The sequence below is a fragment of the Sinocyclocheilus grahami genome, unplaced genomic scaffold (genome assembly GCF_001515645.1).
Source record: "Sinocyclocheilus grahami isolate Dianchi unplaced genomic scaffold, SAMN03320097.WGS_v1.1 scaffold1020.1, whole genome shotgun sequence".
Classification (NCBI taxonomy): domain Eukaryota; kingdom Metazoa; phylum Chordata; class Actinopteri; order Cypriniformes; family Cyprinidae; genus Sinocyclocheilus; species Sinocyclocheilus grahami.
In genome coordinates this window covers 124453-148153 of record NW_015506199.1, presented here as the reverse complement: position 1 = coordinate 148153, position 23701 = coordinate 124453, and the positions used below count along the sequence as shown (strand labels likewise).

General features: G+C 40.9%; 1 protein-coding gene across 1 annotated transcript in view; it reads left to right on the top strand.

Annotated features, from left to right (window-relative positions):
• LOC107565717 (solute carrier family 2, facilitated glucose transporter member 4) overlaps window positions 1-23701 on the top strand; it is a 71704-nt gene that overhangs the window by 7624 nt on the left and 40379 nt on the right. The gene's annotated exons all lie outside the window — the stretch shown is intronic.

The following is a 23701-nucleotide window of genomic DNA, read 5'->3' as shown; positions in this document are numbered from 1 at the left end:
CTCTATATATATATATATATATATATATATATATATATATATATATATATATATATATATATATATATATATATACCCTGGAAATTTTTCAAAGCTATTGCGTGTAGAGACGGAAAGATGTCCACACACAAATATCTAAAACTGATAAAGTCTGTCTTATCATAAAGATGATAAGACAGAAGTAACAGATAAATTATTTCAATGCATCAATGCAGATTTGTTCCAATTGATCTTATACCCAGAGAATTGGCTAAAAGACTGACAAAATATGATGAATAGACTTGTATCACTGATATATATAACAGGATGTCATCTGCGTATAATGAAATCCTATGTGAAGTATTACAAAATGTTTTAGGACTTATCAAAGAATGTTGATTAATTATTAGTACTGTTGTTAAAAGAACCCACTCAAATGGAATGATCAATCTTATTTAACATGGGCTGTCCCAGCTGATCCCAGAAGGACATATATAATTCAGGAGGGATTCTATCCCATCCAGGAGACTTACCCCTCTTCATAAGTGTAAGAGCATCCTTTAACTTATCCAAATAAATTGGAGCATCCAAGGATGCCACCTCTGTTTCAGAGAGACATGTAAGGGTCATATCCTGAAAAAAAGGTATTGCATAGAGTCTTATTGAAGATCAAATCTGACCTATATAAATTCTGATAAAAAAAAATGTAATTCTTTATTTATGTCTTTGTGATCACTTATCAAGCCAATAGGAGATTGAATTGCCATAATATTTGAATATTTTTCAGCATTCCTTAGTCTAAGTGCTAAAATATTACTTGGCTTTGTACCATTTAAATAATGGGTTCTTTGAACCTTGTGCATTAAAAACTCAGCTCTATGTATAAATAGTGAGTTTAATTCTGTGCGTTTCACATTTATTTCTTGCCGAACATCTTCAGAATTGGAAATTTGTTGATAATTATTTAGCCTATGTAATTTTGCCTCAAGAGTGTTTATTTCTTTCAATCTAGATTCATTTAGCTGGGATGCAAAGTAAATAGAGGAGGTCTGTATACAACCCTTAATAGCATCCCAGAGATAGCGGGGATTGTCCACAGATCGTCCAGCATTTACCTCTATAAACCAACTGAACTCTTCTTTGAGCATTGCACATTAATCTTTGTTCTGTAGCAGTGTGGTATTAAAATGCCAACGTGATACCTTAGAGGGTGTAGACACAAGAGAGATCTTAGCTGAAACCACACTATGATCAGATAAAGGGCATGTCTTCATATCCGCACTGTGTATTTTTGAGTATTAAGCATGAGATATAAGAATATAGTCCAGTCTAGAATAACTTTTATGTCTAGCAGAGTAGAAGGTGAACTATCTCTTAGTTATAATGAAAAATGCAATACATCAGAATCAGAATCAGAATGAGCTTTATTATGAGCAGTGCTCTGTAGCGCTGACCAGACAGCAACAGTTCAAAGAGGGAGTGTGCTGGATGTGAGGGATCCAGAGTGATTTTGCCAGCTCTTTTGCTCACTCTGGATAAGTACAGTTCTTGGAGAGTAGGGTGGGTTGTAACAATGATTCGCTCAGCAGTCCGTGAGAGATAGTGGTGCTCAGGAACCTGAATGTCTCCACTATCGTTACAGTGCTGTCCATGATGATGAGTGGGGGGAGTGCAGGGGGGTTTCTCCTGAAGTCCACGATCATCTCCACAGTTTTGAGTATGTTAAGCTCCAGGTTGTTAAGACTGCACCAGGCAGCCAGCTCTTTAACCTCCTGTCTGTAAGCAGACTCCTCACCATCCTGAATGAGGCCGATAAGTGTGGTGTCATCTGCAAACTTTAGGAGCTTGACAGAGGGATCCTTTGAAGTGCAGTCGTTCGTGTAGAGGGAGAAGAGCAGTGGGGAGGGAACACATCCCTGAGGGGCGCCATTGCTGATGGTGCGAGTGCTGGATGAGAATTTTCCCAGCTTTACTTGCTGCTGCCTGTCTGTCATGAAGCTGGTGATCCACTGACAGACAGGGGTGGGCACGGAGAGCTGAGTTAATTTGGGCAGGAGGAGGTTTAGGATGATAATATTAAAAGCCGACCTGAAGTTTACAAACAGGATCCTCACGTAAGTCCCTGGTCTGTCTAGATGTTGCAGAACATAATGCAGTCCCATATTGACTGCATCGTCCACAGACCAGTTTACTCTGTAGGCAAACTGAAGTGGATCCAACAAGGGTCCAGTAATGTCCTTCAGGTGGGCCAGCACCAGTTTTTCAAACGACTTCATCACCACAGATGTTAGAGCCACAGGCCTGTAGTCATTAAGTCCTGTAATGTTGGGTTTCTTTGGGATGGGAATGATGGTGGAGCATTTGAAGCATGAAGGGATTTCGCACAGCTCCAGTGATCTGTTGAAGATCTGTGTGAAGATGGGTGCCAGCTGGTTAGCACAGGTTTTCAGACAGGCTTGTGTAACACAATTTGGGCCTGGTGCTTTCTTTCTCTTCTGCTTCCAGAAGACCTGGCTGAGCTGAAGTGCAGGTGTGGGGGAGAGGGGGGTTGCAGGAGGTGTTAATGGTTGTGTGGAGAGGTGTTCAGAGCGTGTGTGGGGAGTTTTTTCAAACCTGCAATAAAATTAATTAGATTGTCTGCCAGTTGTTGATTCTCCACAGTGCTGGGGGATGGTGTCTTGTAGTTGGTGATGTCTTTCAGACCTTTCCACACTTATGCTGAGTCACTGGAAGAGAACTAAATCCTTAACTTTTCAGAATAATTCCTCTTTGCCACTCTTATTTCCTTTTCCATTGTGTATTTGGCCTGTTTATACAATACTTTGTCCCTTTGACTTTGCATCTTCTTTGGCCTGACGGAGCTGTCTGAGTTTTGCAGTGAACCATGGTTTGTCATTGTTGTAAGTTAAATGAGTCCTGGTAGGAATGCACATATCTTCACAGAAACTGCTATAAGATGTTACAGTTTCTGTGAACTTATCCAGATCGTTTGCAGCAGCTTCAAAAACACTCCAATCAGTGAGGTCGAAACAGGCTTGTAAAACCCACTCTGTTTCATTAGCTTTACAGTCCATAATACAGGTTTAGCTGATTTCAGTTTCTGCCTGTAGGTTGGTATACGATGAACCAAACAGTGATCAGAGAGCCCCAAAGCTGCCCGTGGGACAGAATGATATTCATCCCTTATTGTGGTGTAACAGTGATCCAATATATTACTGTCTCTGGTGGAACATGTAACATGCTGTCTGTATTTTGGCAGTTCACAGAAGAGATTTTCTTTATTAAAGTCCCCGAGAATGATTAAAACAGAGTCCGGGTGTTGCTGCTCTGTCTCTGTGATCTGATCAGCGAGTTTCTGTAAAGCCAGGCTCACGTGCACTTGCGGTGGTATGTAGACACTTACGAGAATGAACGAGCAAAACTCCCGTGGTGAGTAGAAAGGCTTACAGTTTATGAAGAGCCCTTTTAGATTGGGACAGCACATCTTCTTTAACACAGTTACATCTGTACACCACCTCTCATTGATGTAAAAGCATGCCCCGCCGCCACGCGATTTCCCCGTTGATTCTGCGTCGTAATCCGCTCTGAACAGCTGAAAGCCCAGCAGATGTAGTGCACTGTCCGGTATGGCGTCATTCAACCAGGTTTCCGTGAAACACAGAGCAGCAGAATGTGAAAAATCCTTGTTTATTAGAGAGCAGAAGGAGTTCGTCCATTTTGATGGTTAGAGAGCGGAGGTTCACCAGATGGATACTAGGCAGCGCCGTTCGAAATCCGTGCTGTCTAAGCTTCACGAGCCCGCCAGCTCATTTCCCACACTTGCGCGTCCTGAAGCGTTTGATCAGCGCCGCTGCTCCACTAACTACAATGTCCAGCAAAACATCAGAATAGCTTAAAACCCGTGAAATATTGGGTGGTGAAAAAAAAAATCTAAACAATAAACAGAATGCTCAGCAGATTGTTACAGAGCGACTAAGAGTGGAGTGGAGATCCATATGCAAAGCTTTTATTAAAAGATGTGGTCAAAAATAGGCAAGGGTCAAACAGTGGCAGACAGGTATATGGGGCAAGACAAAAGAGTAGTCCAGTGAACAGGCGATGGGACCAAAGATCACCACGGCAGAGCAGATGACCACCACAACAGTGCTCAGGCCCTGGGTGGAGCAGAAGACCACTATAGTAGTGTGGATGGGGCTGAAGATCTCCACAGTGGAGCAAATGTCCACCACAGCAGTACAGATGGCATTAAAGCCCCATAGCAATGCAGATGTTACTGAGGGTTCCCACAGTGGAGCAGAAGACCACTGGAGCTGATTTGGGGGAATTGGAACACAGAATACAGAGAGGTTAGCAATGGTCATAATGAGGCTGGCAAGGTGTCTCAGGTTTATCTCTGTAGTAATCTCAGGGCTGGTCAGAAGTTCATAAATGACATCTATGGTCGTGTTGGGGGAGACAGGAAACTTGGGTGCAACCTCCATGGTTGCGTCATGGCAGACAGGCAGTTCTGGAACAACGTCTGCGGTCTTGTTGGTGCAGACAGAAAGTTTGGTGGTCATCCTTCATGGTCGCATCAAGGCAGACAGGAAATTCAAGGACCATCTCCGAGGTTGAATAAATGCTGATTTGAAACTCAGAAATTAAAGTGATGAAGGAATATAGATCAGCCTCCATGGTTACATCAGGGCAAACAAGGAATTCAGGAACGACCTTCTTAGTCATATTAGGCCAGACAAAAAAATTATATCAGGGAAAACAGGGAACTCGGAAAATGACCTCCATGGTCATATCTAGACTGACAGAAGACTGGGGAATGACCTTCATAGTCGCATCTACAGTTATGCTAACAACAATAAAAAGACATATGCCAGTAAAACAGCGACATCTGCTGACGGACACTGTGCTGCGTTGTCACGGGAACATCTCAGCTGAAGATAATGAGGAAATTACGTCGCTCCCTTTGCCAAGTGCATTCCAAATGACTACATAATGGCACACGTGCCCTGCTCACTCCAAAGTCCCCACTCCTAGGGCTCTGCCCTTCAAAGGCATAGGGAGGATCACTTCCATTTGGAATTTGCCCTGTGAACCGTATGTTACAGAAACGTGTACTGTTACACCCCTAGAATATAACATTAAAAACAGAAAATTAAATAATGCACTATATACAGACGTAGAAGTGTAGAGAGAAAAAAGTGTAATTGTTTAAATTAATGTACAGATGTTATTTACAAGTGTGCAGTTTACAAATGTACAAATTTCAGAAAAAAATGTTACCAGAAGGCAACAGTTGGAAGAGAGAGTGGGCTGGGTAATGTGGGGTCCAAGGTGATTTTCTTAGCCCTTTTCTCACTCTGGAGATGTAAAGTTCATGGAGGTTGGGCAGAGGGGCACCAATAATCTTCTCAGCAGACCTGACTGTCCGTTGTATTCTCTTGATGTCTGATTTGGTAGCTGAACCAAGCCAGACAGTTACCCTGCAAACATGTCCTTGCGGGGCCCATGCTGGATTTTTGCGGACACAGTGGGCTAGGGCCAGCCCACACCAAACCTAAACAGGCCCAGTGCGGGCTTGCCCAGGTGAGGCCCACAGCTTTGGGCTCACCGCAGGCTCTCTGTGAGCAGGCCACACTATGGGACTTCCCACATTAATCCAATGATGGCCCAGTGTGGGCCAGCACGTTCGGGCCCAGAGCAAATTTTGTATCCTTTGGGCCCATGCAGGTTTTGTGTAGGGAGCCCTGTAATGGAACTAGGAGAATGCAAACAACATTGACTGGCCATTCATAAGCCACTCAATTGAACTGGAATGGCTCAAACCAAAAGAGACCTTTTCAGAACTTGTTGTTTCATATAGGCCAGGGATCCTCAAATCTGTCTCATGATATCCACTTTCCTGCAGAGTTTAGATCTAACCTTAATCAAACACACCTGAGCATGTCTTCAGGATCATTAGAAAATCACAGGTGGGTGAGTTTGATCAAAGTTGGAGCTAAACTCTGCAGGAAAAAGGATCTCACGAGCCATATTTGAGGTGTAACAGACATGAGCCTGTTAATAAGAATTTTGTGGGCAGTTTTCTTCCTTACCACTAGGGATGCTAGGGTGTTTTAGGCTTCCTTAAGTAAAGCCATATGGGTAGAGGGAGTTAGCAATAGCAAGCAGCAGTAGCCAGCATGGCTCACCTGCTGAACACATTGGGCCTCATTTATCAATCTAACATAGAAACGAGCGCAGATCTGTGCGCACAAATCAACTTACAACAGAGTTCACGTGTGATTCATGAAACATTCGTATGCCGCCAATCTAATCGTACGAATAATCGCATGTTGATAAATGTGGCAGCAGAAAACAATCGTCATTTGAATATCACGCCCCTAAAAACACCCTGGTTTAGAAGCCTCGACCCTAGAGTTTACAACACGGAGAAATGAAACCCGGCCAAAAAGAGGAAGTAATCTCATGAAAGAGAAATTGATCTTACTCCAAAAACACCCGTTAACCTTGTAATTGCAAACAATTAGGCTACATTAATTTATGTAATTTATATGTATATTAAAATACTGGTAAATATAAACAGCCTATTTAGTTCTGCTCACTCTACAACAAATATTTTAAATTTAACGGTATTCAGAACAGAACAAGAATGAAAAATAAGTATATATTAGTTATAAAAGTATATATTAAGCTATAAAATAAAACACAAATTAGGCTATAGTGGCATTCATTATAAACAGCATACAAATGTCAAGCAAAACTGAAATGGCATTGGGCTCACAAGCCTGTCTCATACCCCAAGAATCCAAATGTTTCCATTTTTGCATATTTGTAACATCTGTTTGCATCTATTATTCATTATGTAGCCTAAACATGGCTTTATACTTCACTTTTTCTAATATCCGTGTAAAATCCACATGCACAGTAAATGTTTTAAAACATTTTAAAATAAACCTTTTAAAATAAACAGTGTACCTTTTAAGTTTGGTTGACTGCATTTTAGTTTGATGATGAATGGCCGAAATGTCAGGCAACGATAGAACTAATGTTGTTTGTGTATGCGTGAGGCGCCTGTGCGATCAGATGGATTAAATCAAATAAAGATATAAAGAAAATAAATAAAATGCATTAAGAGTGTCACAAAAACAAGCGTAGCCTATACTTGTTGCACAGTGGGGGTTTTTTCCTTTTGCTAATCTGTTAATTATATTATAGCCTGTTATATATATTTTGTGTGATCCTATTTATTTTATTGCTTTTATAGACTTAATTTCTATTTTTCTCCTTTCACAGAAGCGCTGCAGGTGCATGATGCGGCGATTGCATCCTCATGGTCTTGTTTACGCTGCCATTCGTGCATATAAATCTAAAGCCCTGTATACAGTATATATAAAAAAAGACATTCTAATTTACTGGTTAATGATCGACTAATGAGCTTCGTTTGACGGTCAGGAAAATAAAAATGAACAAAATGCTGTCATTCTACAATTCTCCAGCGTATTTACTATGCTGCGCACAAGTTTAGGTAACTCAAGAACTTGCGTACACAAGCTGAGACCAGATGTGAAATTTGATCGTAGCCACCGCTCACGTCCATATTGATAAATTCCGTTTAAAGTTTTGCGTTGAAACGACCGTACGCACAATTTTCTCTCGTACGTTCAATTCGTAAATGAGGCCCAATGTGCTGTGTCCTGGTTGAGAAATGTGTCGTTTCAAGCCCAGTCTAAAGGAGTTGTTGTTTTTTCTATTTAAAAGTGTACATTGCTGAGGTTTTTTGCAGAGATGGTATATGTATGTATGGCCTATGTTTGGATTGATGCTAAGACAGTGTAGCCTATTTGTATGCATTTTAGAAGGACTCTTTATTGGTGAGGTCACCACATTATGGTCCAGTTTGAATATGGATATAAAGTGTGAGACCATAGTCTGGACTATTTTTGATTGTTCCTGGTTAGGAAGAGTCTGGTGTTTAAGAGCTGTGGCATGTTTTCATTACAAGAGATTGGATTATTCATTTGCTATCAGTCAACATCAGCTACGGACAGTTTTTGGACACTGATGTACTACAGATAAGACTTTCGCACACATCAACTTTCACATGTCAAAATCCTACAATTTTACATTGCTTTGTTTGCTTTCTTTAGTTTTTTTGTACTTTTGTGTAAATACACAAAAGTACAAAACACATTTTTGGCTATATGTAGCTGTATTAACCTGAATTTAATGTTTTCTATTTTGTATTTAATAAATCCATTGATTTGAAATCCCTTTGACTACTGTCAGGGGCGTGTCCAGGATTTTATAATTGGGGTGGCAAAGGGGGGGCAAGAGAAGAATGAGGGGTGGCAAATAGGCTTGCCAAGTAAAACCGGTTATAGCGGTTATGAGGGACAAGTATGAAATTTTATATCAATAAAACGAGCCTTATTTGTATTTGTTGTTATTTATTTATTTTTTAATGTAGGCCTATATTATATTTTTTAAACATATACTATGGAGCTTTTATCACACTCAATGCAATGCACATAGTGAGCAGAATCCACTTGGTTCCTCTCAATTTTCCTCTGCTATTTAATGACTGTATGGAGATGTTTTTTGAAAAAAAAATCAGTACACAAATAAAATGACTTGTTTACTAAATTTGAACACAAGGTGTACAAGGTGTCTAAGGTGTACAAATTCATTTTTTGTTTAAGTGTACATTTTTATTTTATTTTTGTCGTTCATATTACTTAAAAAGTAAGATAAGCAATCAATAACATGCTGATCATAAAAAAATTTAAAATAATTAAACGTCTTTTTGGAAAAATTCCAGGAAATTCTGAGCCCTAAAAGAAATACATGAAGTCTGTAAGATAAAAACACAATGCCAAAATGCAGTAGATATATACAATTGTAACTGAACATTACGAACCTAGTTACGTAAGTCACACAAATAGTCAAACATGGAAATCAGCAGCTGTTCACTCACTCTCTATACAGTAAATCAGAAGAGCTGAATTCGGCGGTTACCATGCTGTGCAGAAAACCATTTTATGAAAGCATCCATGTCTAGAGCTTTTGAACGCTCAGACTCAATACTAAGTACTGCTAAATTACTTAGTCTACTGTCTGACATAGGGGAGCGCAAGTGAGTTTTTACAAATTTCAGTATAGAGAAACTGCGCTCACATGAGGCAGTACTCACCAGTAGCACAACAGCTATTTTTGTCAGACAGAAAAGCTCAAAGAAGACTTCTTTAAAAGGTTCAAGGAACCTTGTGAATTCCATCAAAGTACCAGGAACCTTCTGTCCATCTGACTTTTTCCTGCTTAAAATTTGTCTGGTCTGATGTAGCTCATGTTTTAGGTCCTCCATATCTGCATCATATGCTTTGGCTAAGAGGGCTATGCTTTCTTCATCCAGGAAGTTGCTACTTGAGGGGTTAAGTGCTTGGATCCCTTTCATGATCCAACAGTTTAATTTTGAGAAACGCCGCTCTATTTCTCCAATCATACAGTCAATGATTGGGTAGTAAACATGCAATTTAATGGTTTCCTTACTGTCCATCTTCACATCCTGTCCAACCGTAGATGTTACGACACAACCCTGCAGTGTTCTAGATAGCTGTTTTTTTCTCTTATGGAGTGGCATGTCTGAAGAAATACCGTAGTTGTCACATGTCTGCATAATCTCATCCAAGAGACTGTTGAAGTAAGTCTCACAACGGTACTCTTCAAAGGTTTGTTTTAGAGCTCCAATGAGATCAACTGCTTTTGACAGATCTAACTTAGGAGACTGAAGCATGTCTGATAAAAATGTTGTGCTACCAAGAACCTTCTTAAAGGCTGACAAAAGCCCAGTGAAATTCAAATCAATCTGACCAAGTAACCCCTTCGCTTCTACAGCCCTATCAGGATGACTTTCCTCTGAAATGTCCTCAAGCACTCTCTTGACAGCTGACAATCGATCCATTAAGTTTCGACATTTTCGCAGTATATATGCTTTTGTAACCTGTGAGTTTCTTTGTGTGTGTTGTTGTGCTGATTTGTCTGATGTCTCCGCGAGACTTTCACACACTGCGAGCCTCAGTTGGAGCAACGGTGTTACTATCAATACTTTGTCCATTAACTGTTGCCGTTTACACTACTGTGTGTATGAATATATATATATATAAATAACATGAAAATATAAATAAATAACCACCACTCAGGTAATTTATTTAGATCAAAGAGATATAATGACTTTACCTACTGTGCACCAAAATGAGAATTAATGTAAATTATCGTCTCGGTCACGGTAATGGCAGGTAGTGTTTTGTTTTTTTTTGGCACCGGAAAAAGTTAAGTAGTGGGGGAAGGGTGACAACAATAAGCGTATGCCCCAATAAAAATTAGGCCCATTGAGCTCTCCGCTCACGCTGGCATTGTATTGTACTAAGTATATATATTCATTGTCATGCTGAAAGACCCAGCCATGTTTCATCTTCAATGCCCTTGCTGATGGAAGGAGGTTTTCACTCAAAATCTCATGATACATGGCCCCATTCATTCTTTCGTTTACACGGATCAGTCGTCCTGGTCCCTTTGCAGAAAAACAGCCCCAAAGCATGATGTTTCCACCCCCATGCTTCACAGTAGGTATGGTGTTCTTTGGATGCAACTCAGCATCCTTTCTTCTCCAAACATGACAAGTTGAGTTTTTACCAAAAAGTTCTATTTTGGTTTCATCTGACCATATGACATTCTCCCAATCCTCTTCTGGATCATCCAAATGCTCTCTAGCAAACTTCAGATGGGCCTGGACATGTACTGGCTTAAGCAGGGGGACACGTCTGTCACTGCAGGATTTGAGTCCCTGGCGGCGCAGTGTGTTACTGATGGTAGCCTTTGTTACTTTGGTCCCAGCTCTCTGCAGGTCATTCACTAGGTCTCCCCGTGTGGTTCTGGGATTTTTGCTCACAGTTCTTGTGATCATTTTGACCCCACGGGGTGAGATCTTGCGTGGAGCCCCAGATTGAGGGAGATTATCAGTGGTCTTGTATGCCTTCGTTTTTCTAATAATTGCTCCCACAGTTGATTTCGTCACACCAAGCTGTTTACCTATTGCAGATTCAGTCTTCCCATCCTGGTGCAGGTCTACAATTTTGTTTGTGGTGTCCTTTGACAGCTCTTTGGTCTTTGCCATGGTGGAGTTTTTGGAGTGTGACTGTTTGAGGTTGTGGACAGGTGTCTTTTATACTGATAACAAGTTCAAACAGATGCCATTAATACAGGCAACGAGTGGAGGACAGAGGAGCCTCTTAAAGAAGAAGTTACAGGTCTGTGAGAGCCAGAAATCTTGCTTGTTTGTAGGTGACCAAATACTTATTTTATAAATTATACTTATTTATAATTCTTTAAAAATCCTACAATGTGATTTTCTGGATTTTCATTTCTCATTTTGTCTCTCATAGTTGAGGTATACCTATGATGAAAATTACAGGCCTCTCTCATCTTTTTAAGTGGGAGAACTTGCACAATTGGTGGCTGACTAAATACTTTTTTGCCCCACTGTATATAAATGAAATAGATGCGTAAGCTAGGTGTGCATCAAAATATTTTATTGCATGTAAGCAATAAAGTTTTTGCAGTGCAAATTTATTTTGAAAGGGTGAAAATAACAGTGTATTTTCATCAGTTATTTTATCAGTAATTAGACAGCTACAGATAAATCAGTAAGATGCATTTGTGAGAGTGCGACTGCATGTAAATTAGTTAATGTCTGCGCAACTCTCTCTACTAAAAGTGAATCTGTAGGGTTTTAATTAAGTCATCCATCAGTGTCAAGCTAGCTTATGGTTTTATCACGTGAATTCTTGCTAAAATACAGTTAATATTGTGGACTGTTGTTGGCATTAATTGTGCTCGTGATGGAGCGGCAGTGACACGCTCTCGGAGCAAGCAAAAACTATGGGAAGCCAAACACACCGAAAGTGGGACGAAACAGCGCAGACTTCTGCTGAGAGTAGTCTAATATTAGAGCCGCGCTGTCAGTTCGGTGGCGCTAGTAAACACGTCCTCTCTGCGCTGAGTCGGTCGCGCAGCTCAGTCCATTGGGCTGCGCCGATGACAGGTCAGCGTGGCGCGAACACTTTAATACCCCGCTGTTTCATTCCACTTTTGGGTTGTTTGGCTTCCCATTTTTTTTGACTTTCAAAAAAAATCCTTGCTTCAGTCAAAATCACGCTGCACTCCACTTGCTCTCCACTCCTCGCTCCGCTCACATACTCTGCTTTGGGGTGGCAACTGGGGTGGCAAAGTTAATTTTTAGGGTGCCACCCTTGTGGGCACGCTCCTGACTACTGTGCATTTTTGACAATATAGACCAGAGGTGCCCAACCCTGTTCCTGGAGATCTGCCTTCCTGCAGAGTTCAGCTCTAACCCTGATCAAACACAACCAAACCAACTAATTAGGATCTGAAGGGGCACTTGATAATTACAGACAGGTGTGTTTGATCAGGGTTGGAACTGAACTCTGCAGGAAGGTAGATCTCCAGAAACAGGGTTGGGCACCCCTGATATAGACATTAGTTAGCCTATGTGATGACTGCATCCATTTCAGACGTATAATAACTGTTTTCCCCAAAGACTTAAGTTATAGTAGCTGAAAAGTATTTAAATTGAAACAGATGTATTGTTGTAGATTAATAGTGCGGGCCCTGTGTGGGCCTAGTGAGGGCTTCCTGGGGGATAAGTGAGGGCTGCCCGTGGGCCAGTGCAGGCTTGTTTGGAGGGTATGGATGAACACAGGACATACTCAATGATGGCAGAGTTGAACTGTTTCCTCAGCTCCTGGTGCAGGTTGAATTTCCTCAGTTGGCGATGGAAGTACAATCTCTGCTGGGCCTTTTTAGCAATGGCCCACTTCAGGTCCTGAGAGATGGTGGTGCCCAGGAATCTTGTTACAGTGCTGTTCATGATGGTGAGTGGGGGGAGTGCAGGGGAGTTTCTCCTGAAGTCCACAATCATCTCCACTGTTTTGAGCGTGTTGAGCTCCAGGTTGTTGTGACTTCACTAGACAGCCAGCTCTTTAACCTCCTGTCTTTAAAGGGGTCCTATTATGCTTTTTCACTTTTTTAATTTTAGTCAGTGTGTAGTGTGTATGTTTGGGCATAAAAAAGATCTAGAAAGTTACAAATCTCAAAGTCCACTCCAAAGGGAGATATTTCGTTTTTTAAAAATCCCTTTTCAAGAACTACAACGAACGGCTCGTTTGGACTAAAGCGTGTTTGGGATATCACAAAGCGGCTCATTGGAATATCATTACAAATAATTCCCGCCTACAGAAATTTGAATGGTTGGGGGGTGGGGAGGGGCGAGGTTGTGGTTAGAACGCTTGGTTGAGTGAGTGCATCAGACGAGACGACGAAGAAGAAGTGCTGCTGCAGAGTTAGTGCATCAGAGAAAACGAAGAAGAAGAGCTGCTGTGCTGTAGCGTAAAATTTTCGGCATGTCTAGAACAATTCTTACAATTATAACACGACGTAGTTGGGCGCCGCGGACAGACGCTGAACGGCGCCGCCGGTATGCCTACACTCATAGAAAATAAAGTATTTGAATTTTAAAGACGTGGCGTGACGCTGCGCTTCTCGTCCAGTGTGCGACCGCCTGAAACACTGTTTTTTTTCACCTCCGTGCCCAAACGTCTTTGTTTGGGCTTCCGAAAGCAGATGATGTCAGGAAACAGTGGTTGCAATTTATTTTTTAACTCTGTTCCTGAGCATTATAACCCCAATTTGCTATTGTGTGCTGCGCATTTTACTGAGGACAGCTTCCACAACAGGAGGGAGTACAGTACATTCGCCCAAAAGTTTTTGTTGAAAGACGGAGCAAGGGGCGTGGCAGTAATGAAACACTGTCTAAGCTGTTCGCCAATCACAACGCACTGGGACAGCTAACCAATCACAACACATTTTGTTTTTCGGAAGGCGGACCTTCATCAAAGCCGGAACTAATCGAGCCGTTTGTGGCAGGCTGGGGAGAAAGGTATTTTAATAATGTAAATTATGTGAAAAATAATGCGTTTTTCGAACCACCAAGCATGAGAGCATGTTCTAGTACACCCCCAAAACAAAAATAAGACTTTGTAAAAGAGCATAATAGGACCCCTTTAATGTAGGCCTATTATTCTTTTTTTTCTTCTTCTTTTTGTTTTTGTATTATTATTTAAAGACATTTAATTTACAACTAATTTAATAATTTAAATCTTGATGCATTTCATTTATAACTAATTTTTTAGCACTTAGGTATGGATGCGGGGCACTATAAACGCTCATGGCTTACAATATATATATATATGCCAGGTTCCGCAACAGAGAGGACCCAGCTGCGAAGAATTCAAATAAACAACGCTTTATTGAAAATCAACTTAAACAGTCGGGCCGCCGAGTCCCGAGCCACCAACAGGGCTGAGGCTAAAAGGGTGTCCGTTAACCAGACAGGAATGAATAACAAAAAGCAGTCCGAGGGCAAATGCAGAGAGCACAGATGGGAGATCAGTAACCAGTCAGGTAGTAAAACCAGGGGCAGTTCAGGACCAAGTTCAGGGGCAAGAGAGAGAGTCAAAGCCAAAGAGCAGTTGTCAATGCAATGCAAGGTAAAATCCACAACCTGAAGCCAAAGCAAAGAGAGCGAATAATTAGAGAAATCTGGTGACAGACGACAGACTGTGACTGCGGAGTGCGATCAGCTGTGAATGGCCACCACATGGAAAAATGCAAACAAAAACAAAGCAGAGAGGAAAGAAATGCTCACAAATATTAAATGCAAATATTGCATAATCATGTAATGGCGGGCCATACTAAACATCTACCCATCTTACCTTGCATGGTGGATGTCTTTTTTTAAACAAGTCGGAGTCGTTCAATTCAATTCAAGTTTATTTGTATAGCGCTATTCACGATACAAATTGTTGCAAAGCAGCTTTACAGAAATTTAAGTTTCTACAATATATTTAGTAGTAGCTTGTCAGTGGTAACTATGTCAAATGAATGTACATATGGCTGAAATGTACAGTAAAATTCAGTTAATGATGTAATCAAACAGACGATGACTATTACAGACGAAACACTATTAACAGCAATGATTACATGTTGCAATCAAACTTGTTGCAAAATTTGGTAGTTTATGTTGTTTCAGGGTTGGCATCATCTGAGGTCCTCTGAGGGGTTTGGATAATCTCTTCTCAGGTGTTCGGTCATCTCAGGGCTTTGTAAGGGCTGGATCCAGACTGAAGCTTGTGTAATTCCTAGGCAGAAACAGAGAAATAAATAGAGACATAATTAGCATAGCTGCTGTTCCAACCAAGCAAAAATGATTTGTTCAACCCAAGCTAAAGAATAATAATGTGCATTTGACAAATTTGAGATGAATCAATTCGAGCAGCTGAGTCCTTAACCATCTTCAAGAAATGACTAAAACACATCTGTTCCACCTTTATTTGACCCTCTAACTCGAACACTTTCTATTCTATTTTAATTCTATAAATATTCTATATTTATCTTCTTTTTTTATTTAAAAAAACAACAAAAAACAAACAAACACTAGCTTTCTTAAAATTTTTGAAAAAGTTGTGTCTGCTCAATTGTGCTCCTTCTTGCAAAAAAATGATCTCTATGAATTTTCGTCAGGTTTCAGGCCCCACCATAGCACAGAAACGGCACTTGTTAAAACTACAAAGGACTTGCTTCTTGCATCAGACCAAGGCTGCATATCATTGCTAGTTTTACATTTACATTTATTCATTACATTTATTCATTTAGCAGACGCTTTTATCCAAAACGACTTACAAATGAGGACAATAAAAGCAGTCAAAACTAACAAAAGAGCAACATTATATAAGTGCAAATGACAAGTCTCGGTTAGCCTAACGAAGCACACGTAGCAAGGTGTATATATATATATATATATATATATATATATATATATATATACACCTTGCTACGTGTGCTTCGTTAGGCTAACCGAGACTTGTCATTTGCACTTATATAATGTTGCTCTTTTGTTAGTTTTGACTGCTTTTATTGTCCTCATTTGTAAGTCGTTTTGGATAAAAGCGTCTGCTAAATGAATAAATGTAATGAATAAATGTAAATGTAAAACTAGCAATGATATGCAGCCTTGGTCTGATGCAAGAAGCAAGTCCTTTGTAGTTTTAACAAGTGCCGTTTCTGTGCTATGGTGGGGCCTGAAACCTGACGAAAATTCATAGAGATCATTTTTTTGCAAGAAGGAGCACAATTGAGCAGACACAACTTTTTCAAAAATTTTAGACATAATCGGAAGATTTGAAATGGGTCTGTAATTTGCCAGTTCATTAAGATCTAGTTGTGGTTTCTTAATAAGAGGCTTAATAACCGCCAGCTTGAATGGTTTTGGGACGTGACCTAAAGATAGCGATGAGTTAATAATATTGAGAAGCGGTTCTTCTGCTACAGCTAACAACTCTTGCAGTAGTGGGTACAGGATCTAATAGGCATGTTGTTGGTTTAGATGCAGTGATACGTTTATTTAGCTTATCCTGTCCTATATACGTAAAGCACTGCAGTTTTTCTTTGGGTGCGATGAATGAAGCTGAAGTACTAGACGCTGTAGAATCTAAATTTGTTGTTGTATTTCTGATGTTATGTATTTTATCAGTGAAGTCATTACTATTAAACAGTGAGGGAATATTTAGATCGGGTGGCGTCTGGTTATTTGTTAATCTAGCCACTGTGCTAAATAGAAACCTTGGATTGTTTTGGTTATTTTCTATGAATTTGCGGATATGCTTGGCTCTGGCAGCTTTTAGAGCTTGTCTATAGCTGGGTATACTGTTTTTCCACGCAATTCTAAAAACGTCCAAGTTAGTTTTTCTCCATTTGCGCTCAAGATTATGAGTTTCTTTCTTGAGAGAATGGATATTACTGTTGTACCATGGTGCAGTAGGGTTTTCTGTAACCTTTTTCAATGCCCATAGGCTATACCACACCATGTTACAACACAGTAAGGCTATTGCAGACAGAAACAATACTGTACTAGGCCTACATCGATGTTTCCTGTCAGCTCAATTTTTGAGTGGACTTTGCTGTTCCGATTCGCATGAACAGTATACGAGTGGAGCGACTGAGCGGAGCGCACACACGCATAGAGCGGATAATATGCAGAGTGTCACACCACGTGAAAGTGAAACCTGAGCGGTGAACTAATTTTTGGCAGCCGAAATTTCGGTGCATCTCTAATTATTGGTGACATCATAAATGGATATTATATAATAGATGCTTTTTTGAACATTTTAGCAATTTAAAAATATTAAAAAATGATTTTTTACACGGCACCCCAGTTGGGAAACACTTGTAAGGGAAACAGGTCAATTTAGCTCAAAGGGAATAATTTATGATTTTATAGGGAATTTGGACTGAATCACTGTTTTATGGATGATCACTGAGACGGCCAGTGATTCATTGAACGAGCCGTATAACATCAATTCTGCAATGGATATTACAATGCATTGTTAAAGGATCAGCGTGTCATGTAATATTCCCGTATAAACTTTAACATCCAATTAAAAAAATATTTGTATAGTAAAATTCGCTAATTCATGAGATCCATACATCCTTTATTAGACCGCTTTGTCGAGTTAAATGCATCCTTACGGAGGTGTCGAAATGCTGAATCAATTCATTCACTTCCAACAGCGCTTAATGGGAGCAGCGTCATAGAGGGCAGAGCATTACGTTATTTAAAGGGGACGTTAACGCGTTAACGAGTAGCAAATTATTAAGTAGCTGCATTGGTTACTTTTATGCCACTGATAAAGCTTTTATATGTAGTTTGGGGTAACAAAGGGGTTTTATAGGTTTGACTGAAATAATAATGCAATAACTGACACTTTAAATCAATGTTTCAAGAAACAACAACAAAAGAATTTAACAAAAAACATATAAAGACAAAAAAGTAGCCATTGATAATATCTAAACAATATGTAGTAGTATAGTATATAGTATCCAAATCAAAATGTAATAAAATTAATTTATGTGTAAATTATGTGCAATGTCTTAGCCACTAGGGATTGTTACATAGGGCTATACAGGCATCTAGTGGCAACACAATGATATTACAGATACTAAATTGTGCAAAATGTTTATCTTAACAGTCAATTTACAAATAATGCATTCAGATTTGTGGAACTCAATGCACTGAATCTCCACAAATTAGTGTCGTTACTATGACAACCAATTTGAATGTGACAAGTAACTGGTGTCAGAAAATAATTATATATATATATATTGTGGGGGGGGGGGGCAATAGAGATTTTGCCTAGGGCGTCAAATTGCCTGGAAACGGCCCTGTTTTGACCAATTAGACACTGTCTTAGCTCTGGCTGTTGCTATATTCCTCCTCCCAATTCATAAATCAAATGTTGTCTCATCAGTCACATGGTCCGAGTTTTCCCGCTCTTGCAGAGTATCATTTTGGACATGATTTCTATAACAAGAATATGATACATTTGACAAAGAATTGATTGGGGGAAACGTTTCAAGCAAGAAGATTCAAACACACACATACTAAACATGAATATGAACCCTTAAGCTATTCAATAGTTATCAAAAAGACATACACAATACGTGATTAAAACATGATAGTCTAATGTGTGGGTTACAATACATGATATGGAGTTATGCATAGAAATGATTAGTTACAGGTGGTAAAGGTGGTAAAGTTCAATTAGTCCAAATAGTTTAGTAAATTGAATATGTTTTAGTTCAATCTGGAAATTGTTCTAATTTGGTTCCGTACGTTGATTCGTCAATCAAATTTTGTGGTTAACTTTGTTTGGTTCTTCTAGGTTGTCTTAATATAAACGTTTACCGTTAATTTTCTAGTAACATCATTTGCAATTAAATGAATTGACCTATCGTGCATGGAACTCTCTGGCTTCCATTCAGTTTAGAGTGACTGGCGGATATTAGGTGTGGTGAGTCAATCCTAATATCAGACCTTTGACCCTTGCAGGGTGTCTAGGTGTTTCACCTACTAAGGAAAGAGGGGAAGGAAATGATAGGTAAAAGAAGAACAAAACAAAAACAAAGCTGCCGTGGGTTTTCCTAGCATGGCTTACAACTACTGTTGAGCTAGGATGTCATGTGCAACTAGTGTGTCATGTCCCTTAACTTAGTGTCAGGTGTTCTACCTATTGTGAGGATGGCTGCATGTTTCTTCATGGTGAGTATATGTAATTTTATGTTAAAATTTGGATATTCTACTTGTGGGAAGAAAATGTTTGTTGAATGTGTTATCAGTAGATGTGGTTACCTCTGGGTGTAGGTAATGTTGTGTGTGTTAATGGTGTAGTGTATGTGTGGTCAGATCTGTTTCAGTCTGTGTTGTCTCCCCCCTTCTCCTGTATGTCAGTGAAGACTGGCTCTCTGCATCCTTGGCTTGGATGAGTGTCCATGATCTAATGGGGATCAGTCCAGCAAGGCAGGAAGTTCTTTAGCAGACAGTCAGAGGTAGTTTGGCATGGCTGTGTGAAGCTGGGGTGCAAACTTTGTCTCCTATGTTGCATTTCTCTTGTGATGCCTTCTGGTTGTGGCAGACTTTCTGACCTTCTGTGCTTTGATGGTTGCTGTTGCACAGACAGGAATGTGGTTCTTGGAGTTAGAGTTAATTTGACAATTTGTTAGTGAGCGATAGGTGACTGAGGTGATGTTCTTTGGATGACCATTAATCTTGATTACTTGCCCCAAAATTGACAATCTCCTTGGAATTGTCAATAAGTGTTCTTTTCAAAGCTGCTAGTTTAGGCTTGTGGCGCCAGGATCTGATTTACGAACATCCTGTGTCTTGGGCCTCTGTGGAATTCGGCTCCTCGTGTTTCAACTATGTTCTTGATCAAATCTTAAATTGTCTGATTCGGTCTGATACCCTACACACTGTATTAGAGAAGATAGTGCCCATGTTGCTAGTCATTTCATCTAGTTCATGTGTGTTTATGGGTACACAGATTCACAAATAACCTGCCTGATTTATCTCAACTGCTCTGTCTTTGGTGGCTGGAACAATAGTTCTGCCTGGATGATAACGCGGAGCCATATAGTTAATATCAGTAATACGCAGCATGCACGATACAAGGAAATGGTCAGTAATATCATCACTTTGAGGTATGATATCTATATCAGTAAGATCGATTCCATGCGATATAAATGGAGCGTAGCGATAGTTCTGGCATGCCATGTTAGTCAAGCTCGCATCAGCTGACACTCAGCTGATCAACGTCTACCTATAGGATCATGACACCAATCATAATTCCCTTCACAAGGTCCCTTCAGTCCTTATTCAGCAGCTATCGCTTCACTCAGGAACTAATCACCCACCTCCATCCCCAGCTCCTCCTCTCGTCCAGTCAGGACTTGGCAGTGAATATATCATCGAGTCAGACCACTGAATCATGTTGTTAAACTAATCACGTAGAACACTAATTGTATCTGCTATATTTATCATTGATGTTGGTTCTGTTCTGTATTCTGTTCTGGGGGTATTCTGCTCTCCCTGCTCCTATCCATGCTAGGCTGCGTTGATGGGCAGGGAGTGTTTGCCCAGAACAGAACCATTCCCCCAACCTAAAATGTATGCTAATCGTAAGTTATATTGACGATAGTGGTCCTGACAGAATTAAATCTAGCGTATGATTAAAACGATGAGTGGGCCCGGTGATGTTTTGCTTGACTCCAAAAGAGTTTGTTAGGTCAGTAAACGCAAGTCCTAATGCATCATTTGTATTATCACCGTGATTCTTACATATGATTAGCTGAAGTATGGTAATGCATATTTGGCGTGCTGTCCGGGGAAGGGCTCCGAGCTCGGGAATGGCCCGAACCTAGAGTACCCCCTGTATAACTGTAGTATGAACTCGAAGTGAGGAGATGGGGTAGAGCAGGGATGCTGATAGAGTCAATGGATAGAGGTAAGTCAGCTGTATTTATGCCATGGTGTTGATTAACTTGGGTGCGCTCCACCTGTGTTAATTAGTATCTGACGCGCTCCTCCCAAACCTTGTTAATAAAACATAAATTCACGAGTTCACGCTTACATATAATTAGCTGAAGTATGGTAATGCATATTTGGCGTGCTGTCCGGGGAAGGGCTCCGAGCTCGGGAATGGCCCGAACCTAGAGTACCCCCTGTATAACTGTAGTATGAACTCGAAGTGAGGAGATGGGGTAGAGCAGGGATGCTGATAGAGTCAATGGATAGAGGTAAGTCAGCTGTATTTATGCCATGGTGTTGATTAACTTGGGTGCGCTCCACCTGTGTTAATTAGTATCTGACGCGCTCCTCCCAAACCTTGTTAATAAAACATAATTTCACGAGTTCACGCTTACATATAATTAGCTGAAGTATGGTAATGCATATTTGGCGTGCTGTCCGGGGAAGGGCTCTGAGCTCGAGAATGGACCGAACCTAGAGTACCCCCCAAAAAGCAATTGAGCAAAGGACAGCCGCCAGACTAAGAACCCCCCCTCCCCCAAAATAAGCACTGAGATCTGGTGGGGGCTGATGTTTGAGAAGTCGCCTGGTTGGCAAGTCTACGTACTCCGGTGAGAGCGACTTATGCGTTGGAAGGGTAGGCCCTACTGGCTGCTGGTATTGGACTACGTGGTTTGGGGCCCCTGGTCGGGAGGGCTCGAGCCGATGCTCAAGCCGATGCTCAACGGGAATAGCTCACAGCGTTGGAACGGGTGAGCCCTACCGGCCGATGGGGGAGGGGCAGCATGATTGTATAGCCCTACCAGGAGGGCCCGAGTTGCCTTGACTGGAACAGCTTGCGGTGTCGGTGTACGGGCCCTACAGGCTGACAAGCCCCTGCTAATCAGTGGGCAGAGGGCAAAATGGCTGACCGAGAGGGCCCATGAAGCCTCCGACTGGAGATCAAGACTCAGGACGATGGACCTGTGGGTCCTCTCGGTTTGGCAAGGTAAAAAGGCTTTGGGCCGACCGGCAAGGAGGACTCTCACGACATCCGACGGGAGATCAAGACTCACGGCATCAGATGGATAAGTCTCGCTTGCGGGCGGCAAATATAGAAGCCCAACCAGGAGTACTCTCGCCGACATCTGACGGGAGATCAAGACTCACTGCATCAGCCTCGCCGGGCGGGGAGAGAGAAAAGGAAAACCCGACTGGGAGGGCTCTCGCAGCATCCGATGGGGGATCAAGACTCAGGACATCGAAGGGGAAAGCCTCGCCAAGCGGGGGGAAAAGACGTGAAGTTAGCTGAGAGGGCTCGGACACCATTTGGCAGGAGGTTGAGACTCATGGCGTCGGACAGCTGAGCCTCACCAACCGTTGAACGGAAAGGTAAAGTTTTGTGGCCGGGAGACTCTCGCCGACATTCAACAGGAGCACACAGCATCGAATGGTTAAGCCTCGCCTGTTTCTTACCCCACAATTTTCGTAGTAGCCCCTCCAATGGGCTAATGCGAAACTGAGAAGGCGGGGCATCGAAAGGGCTGATCATGAACCCTTGTTTAATTCACGCCGCATATGGGGGAAAAGCTGAACAGATTATTTCAGTGAAACAGCTGAACGTAATGAAAAACTCAGAAAAATGGCTTTTGATGTCCACATTCAAGGATTTACGATTGCTGTAGCATTTCTGTCATAAAGAAATGGCCAAATATTCAAGATTAAGTGGACATTTGAATTAAATGTTGTTTAGCCATAAAAGGATTAGATCGCAAAGTGACATGTAGAAACGATTGTCTGGCCATTGGTGCCCTTTGTAGGCTTTTGATATAATGTGTATGTACTAGGGCTGTGAATCTTTGGGTAGACAGCGATTCAATTCGATTCACGATTCATAGGTTTTCGATTTTTGCAAATTTAGAACGATTCAATTAGATTCGATTCACAATTAAATTCGATTCGATTATAATGATTCAATTCTGCATTCTTTAAGTGCACTCACAGGATTATTTAAATGCTTCCCCTAAATTCTTTAAATGCTTAGTCAAGGGGCAAATTACACAGCAGCCCTTATGGTTACAGAACCATAGGTTAGAGGGGAAAAACACATTTGTCCATTGTTAGATGCTAGTTTAATGATGCTATGGCATGACATGGCATACGTAAAAATGTATGTAAGCCAAGATTTAAAAAAATAGCTTTAAAAGTATTATGTATAGGCTAACATTTTGTCACACCAGGGGCGTAGCCATCATTTCATTAGTGACAGAAATGTCAAATACAATAACTATATGTATGTATGTATTGTAGTGTCTGGACCAATCAAAAACACAATTTTTCATTTGATTTAACAAATCAGTTATTCATTAGATTAACAAATCGTCACAGTCCCCTCACCCAATAAACTGGGTGCCAGGATGTCTGCAACGACACCAGGCCCCCCTGGTCCCCATGGCAACTAATGCTGATATCACTGGTTTTATGACCCACAGGAATGTAAGTAGGGAAAATCACTGCATGTTCCATAGCAAGAGGCACAATGCACAGTAGAAATTGACTTTTCTACTAATTAATTCATAGGAAAATAGATCATTCATAGTTCATTCTTTCTTTGAATGAACACACAAATCCCTCAGGTCATGGTGTATGTTGTCTTTGATATTTTTAGACTATTCTATGCATGCTTATGATGGAACCCATTCCTGTCATCTTGCCATATGGAATCATACCATGTTTAGTATCTATGAATTCGCC